Source organism: Dipodomys ordii, unplaced genomic scaffold (genome assembly GCF_000151885.1).
Source record: "Dipodomys ordii isolate 6190 unplaced genomic scaffold, Dord_2.0 Scaffold221, whole genome shotgun sequence".
Lineage (NCBI taxonomy): Eukaryota > Metazoa > Chordata > Mammalia > Rodentia > Heteromyidae > Dipodomys > Dipodomys ordii.
The window spans coordinates 956339-962272 of record NW_012267437.1 but is presented as its reverse complement, the minus strand read 5'-3'; the positions used below and the strand labels follow the sequence as shown (position 1 = coordinate 962272).

The 5934-nt window shown below is 39.2% G+C and overlaps 1 pseudogene; it reads left to right on the top strand.

The window, feature by feature from the left end:
• Window positions 1-5231: 5231 nt before the first annotated feature.
• Window positions 5232-5518, top strand: LOC106000527 (annotated as a pseudogene).
• Window positions 5519-5934: the final 416 nt, after the last annotated feature.

Below are 5934 nucleotides of genomic sequence, written 5' to 3'. Positions count from 1 at the left end.
GTGAAGGGTAAACAAAGGAGGAGGCTGCAATGCTTGATAAGAAATGTACTCATTATCTTGCCCATGTAATTGTAACCCCTCTGTACAGTGTGTTCACAAAAAATTAAAATTAAAATTAAAAAAAGAAGGAAAGCAGGCAATTTGAATTCAGATAGCCTAGAAGGACTAGAATCTTGCAGCTGTGTCTAGCTATGGACAAATTATTCCCATTCTCAAGTCTATCACCTAAAAATGTAATGTAGTGAAGATAACAGGTGCTTATATTCTTCCCCCTCCCCTCCCCTCGCTTCTCCCCTTTCTTTCTTCTTTTCTTCCTTCCTCTTTCCTTCCTTCCTTCCTCCTCCCCCCCTCTTCTTTCTTTTTTAGCTCAGGTCCTCTATATTTCTTAGGCAGACTATCCACTAATAAGGCATACCTGCAGACCTCTTACCCTGGTTATTTTTGAAATCGTGTCTTGTTTCCTTCCAGGGAGTGTACCTGGTTTGCAATCCTATTTTTTCACTTCCCACCATAACTGGCATGGCAGGTACATATCACCATGCCTAGCACTTTCCATTGAGATGGAGCCTCACAGACTTTTCTACCTGGGATGGCCTACCCTGATCCTTCTTATCTCAGCCTCCCATGTCACTAGAATGGCAGTACTGATTGAAAAGGATCTGATCTCACAAACTGTTCTTCCTGGGATGGCCTCAAATCTCCATTCCTCTGATCTCCATGTCCCAAGTAGCTAGGATTACACACATGAGCCACCCAGGCCTGGCTTTCTATTTTTTTCCTGTGTGGAAAAAAGATTTATTACCTGCAGCAGGTAAAGAGAACATGGAAATTACTTCCAAAGCATATGCTCTCCCTGAAGGAAGGAAGCATGAGAATTATATTCATGGAGCCTATACATACTCATACAAGAATGTGCCCTAAGGGAACTGCCTTCTTAAAGATAATGATTGTGCAGAGTAAAGGTGTAAAACATTTGCACAGCACCTGATTCACAGGAAGTGCCCAATTAATATTTACTGCTGTTTTCCTTTTGATGTCCCCAAGTGTTTTGCAGATACTATTTTTGTTTTCACAATGATTCTTTAGGATCTCTATCACTCTATACATATGAAACTATGGTTCTCTGAAAGCTAAAAAATGAATGGCAAAGCTGGGATTTTGACCTAATTCTGTATGGTCTTTTTTGTTTCTCTTAGTCTGTGTGTGTCTGTGTCTGTGTCTGCGTATGTGTCTGTGTGTCCTGGGGCTTGAACTCAGGGCCTAAGCACTCTCTCTTATCTTTTACTGTCAAGGCTGGTGTTCTACCACTTGAGCCATAGCTCTACTTCTGGCTTTTTGGTGCTTAAGTGTAAATAAGCGTCTCACGAACTTTCCTGCCTAGGCTGGCTTCAAACTGCAATCCTCAGGCTAACCTCCTGAGTAATTAGAATTATAGACATGAGCTGCCAGCATGCAGCTTCTATGCTCTTCTATGCTCTATTTTTTTTTCAATGCACCACACTTTCTACAGCTAATTCATAGGTGGCCTTCAAATCAGCTTTGTAATTGTGTTAACAGAACTTTGACATAGCACTCACATTAACTTTCAAGAAATGGATAAACTAGTTCAATTGTTCCAACACTAAACTGGGATATGTTTTACCTGAAAACTTTATTAAAAATGAAGATTTCTAAATGCAGTAAACTTACATTACTTGGAATAATAAAAACATTGTCCAAATAAAAATGTACTCTTTACTTGACTTATGTAACTGTAATCCCTTTGTATATCATATTTATAATAATAAAAAATTAAACCAAAAAATTATCTTTTAAAAAAACTATGGGGGAGGGGCAAGCTGGTACTGGGGACTGAACCCAGGGCCTTGTGTGCTTTTTCACTCAAGAATGGTGTTCTAGCACACCTCCACTTTGGGAGGTGTATGTGTGTGTATAAAGATATATATAGAGATATAGATATATATACACTCTCACTCTCTCTCTCTCTCTCTCTCTCTCTCTCTCTCTTGATCAATGCACTTCTGGCTTTTTGCTGGTTAATTGGAGATGAATCCCATGAACTTTTCTGCCGTGGCTGGCTTTGAACCTCAATCTTCAGATCTCAGTAGCTAGGAATGCAGTGTAAACCAGTGGTGCCACCTTAAAACAGTTTTTCATGCTCAGGTCATGTTATCAATTATAAATCCTAGCTTCCCCAGATAGGACCCCAAACACTTACAGTCCTTGTTCAATCTACACATGGAAATCTTTACAACATATCTGCTGTACTTATGTCCTCTCAAAATTCATATTGAGCAGCAGAGCATGGTAACACATACCTGTAGCATTTGGTAGGGTGAGGTAAGAGGGCTGGAAGTTTTAGGTTAGCCTGGGCTACAGAGCAAGATACTGTCTCAAAACAAACAAAATCCCCCAAAATGTATTGAGCAACTTTAGGTAAGGGTTTAAAAGAAGACATTTTCTACTTGATGTTTTAACTCTTAGGGTTATTTCTGCATTAGTGTATCTTCTGGTTCAATGGGAATCAGGAACTTCACAAAAATATTCAGATCAGGATTTCACCAAAATTTAGAAGGATCATGCATAGGAGAATATTCAGACATTTTGAGGAACTGTCTCCCAAGAAACACTTGATTTGACAACTATTTGCATAAAAGCTTTCCCTCCAGGAAGTGATGGTAGAGGGAAAACAAAGGGGGTAACAATGCTCAATAGGAAATGTACTCATTATCTTACTCATGTAACTGTAACCCTTCTGTACAGCATTTTTACAATAAAAAAACATTCAAAAAAACGCTTTCCCTCCATGAATTTCCTAATTGGTGCCACAGAAAAGAAATACATATTAACTGATAAAAGGATGAAAAGCTATTGCCACAGTTTATTGTAATGTAAATAGTTTGAAAGTTGTTTGAAATTCATACCAGAACAAGGTTTGAGACTCTAAGGGAAAAAATGGAGAGTTATTGTGGTAGAATTTATAGTCAACAGCAAAAACAATTCTTGAAATTGGTAGAGCACCAGGCTTGAATGAAAAAGCCAAGTAAGATGACAAAGTTCTGAGTTCAAGCCCCAGTAGTCAGATACACACACACACACACACACACACACACACACCACTCCTCCCCCACAAACACACGCACACGCACAAATTATTCTGATTTACAGGAATCCCCTTCAAGATCCTTTCTTAATTTCTTAGAATGAGTAGGAAGAGGAGTTGAATTTTCTTTTAGTGTTATTTTTCCAGTAACACTTTTATTAATAGTTTGAGCAAGTATCTTTGTTAAAGTGAAATGATTGTCTCTTGCAAAAAGGGGATCTTTATTTAAATGTTTTCATTGTAAATGTATGAAATTAGTTTGTGCTTGCATTTTCCTTTTATGTATGTAAAGCCACTTCAAACTGTTTGGACAGAATGAAAGATGACTGACCCTAAATAATAGAAAAGATTATTCCATTTGTTTAACAGGCAAATTAACTGTACTCAGGTGTGAAAGAAAACAGAGTTCAAGTAATGGTTAGCTTTGAGGAAAGAATAAGAAAGGAGATCACAGGGGACTTTGGGTTGTTTCTGGACCTGGATTAGGGATATGTGTGAGTGTGTGCCCATTGACTAAGTTATATATTGATGTATTGTGCACTTCTCACATCTATGGGATATTCCCTAATAAAATAGTTTAAAAATGTAAAAAGCTCAGTCAAATATTAAAGTCCATGTAGTGAAATAATCTATCAGCCACTTGTGTGCTTGCATACAGTATCTGTAACATTTGGGGGGGTGTTGGTACTAGAGATTGAAATCAGAGCATCAGGCTCTCACTTGGCTTTTCCACTCGTGGTTGGAGCTCTACCACTTGAGCCACAGCTCTGCTTCTGACATTTTGCTAGTTAATTAGAGATAAGTGTCTTATACACTCTTCTTCAGGCTGGCTTTGAACCATGACCCTCAGATCTCAGCCTCTTCAGTATCTAGGATTAGCTATGAGCCACCAGTGACTGCATGCAATTTTGTTTAAATCTATCAGTAGAAAGATGGAACAGACATCAGAAATGCCCATATTGAGTGCTAACCCTGGATTTTGTCTACAGGATGCTGATTATTAATCCCTTATTGACCTATTATTTTATTGGTTGCAATACTAAACTACAGTCTGGTTTACTTTGGCAAAGAACATACTGTGTTGTTTCCAAAAGATTCTAGATAGTTTGTGAGTTAAATGGCCTGATTGAGGAAAATACATTTTCCTATTTTTTGAGACTACTTGGGTTTAACTCAGGGCCTAGCACTTACTAAGCAAGTGTTTTACCATTTGACATCCTCATGCTTTTTATTTTAGTTTTTCTTGTTAATAGTGGTTTAAACTCAAGACTTTCCACTTGCTACACAGGTGCTCTACCACTTGATCCATGTCCTTAGCCCTTTTTGGTTTTAGTTTTTGTCCAGAAATGGTCTTGAGGTTTGTTTTGTTTTGTTTTGCTTTAGGCATATGGCCAGACTCAGACTAGAATCCTCTTATTTACAGCCTCTTGTGTAGCTGAGATCACAGTCATGCACTACAATACCTGGCTTATTGGTTGAAATTAACATATCATTAACTTTTGCCTAGGCAAGCCTCAAGTTACAATCCTGCTATAATCTCCGCCTCTTGAGTAGCTGAGATAATAAGTGAGCCATTCATGCCTGGAATTTCAGTTTGTTTTAAAATAAAGTCTCAAGCTTTTGCCAAGGCTGGCCTTGAACCCCAGTTATCCTGTATCTACATCCTAAGTTAGCTGGGTTTACAGCCATGTATCACCATTCCTGCCCCCCCCCCATTTCTCTATTTCTAAATCATTTCCTGGGTCTTTTCTATTAGTCTCTGCCTTGAAATGTTTCCATCTTCTAGTCTCACCAAAAGAAGGATTTCTTGGAAGAAGTCAAAAAGGCCTGGGTTCTATGTGCCCCTAACAAGCTTGAATTCTTTACAGATTTTTCCTTTTCCATTTTAGAAGTAGAAAAGTCCATAACATTACATGGAGACCTGAATGTGAGGAAAGCTTACAAATTTACAAATCTACAAACCAGTCACTGCCAGGATCTGTGTGCTGTGTTTGTGTGCACTCTTCAGCAACACTGAGGGAAAGATGACACAACTTATCTGGAAGGGTATGGAGGTAATCAAGGACCCCATAAGAATTAACATGGGCTCTTGGTCAGTGACGCCGGAACCCTGCTGGACCAGCTGGAAGGTGTGCATGTGGAACCTCTGAGCGACGGGGAAAAGTGGGCATTCTTGAGGCCATCTGCACCTTCTGACTGGGAAAAGATGGTCAACGTCTTGAAAGGTGGGCTTATAGAATGTAATCCTGCCATGAAGCAGTTCCTCTTGTACTTGGATGAGTTGGAGAAGAAGTTCATCATTCAAGACATTGATGAAGTTCATGTCTTGGTAATAGCAGTGAGTTAGCTAATGTCCTCCAGGAGCAAGTAGGTGAATTAATGGACCAAAATGTTTTTTCTCTTATTCAGAAGTGAAAATACTAAACACTGACCACTTAGGGGTTACAAGCAGCAAATGTGAAAGACCATCCCCATTTCAAATCATGTGATCAGTTAAGCTTAGCAGATTGTGCAGGAACATGTTGTGGGAAAGACCATGGGATCATTTGTTCAAACAAAAATAAAAAGCCCCTGAATTGATTGTGTTGTAATTTAGAAATAAAAAAAAGTCAACAAGAAACTGTTAACAGTGGGCTGTTCCTTTAGTCCATTGTGGGGCTTGAACTCTGGGCCTGAGCACTGTCCCTGCGCTCTTCAGCTCAAGGCAAGCTCTCTACCGCTTGAGCCACAGCACCACTTCCTGTTTTCTAGTGTTTTATATTGGAGATCAGAGTCTCACGGACTTTCCTGCCCCGGCTGGCTTTGAACCATTATCCTCAGATCTCAGCTTC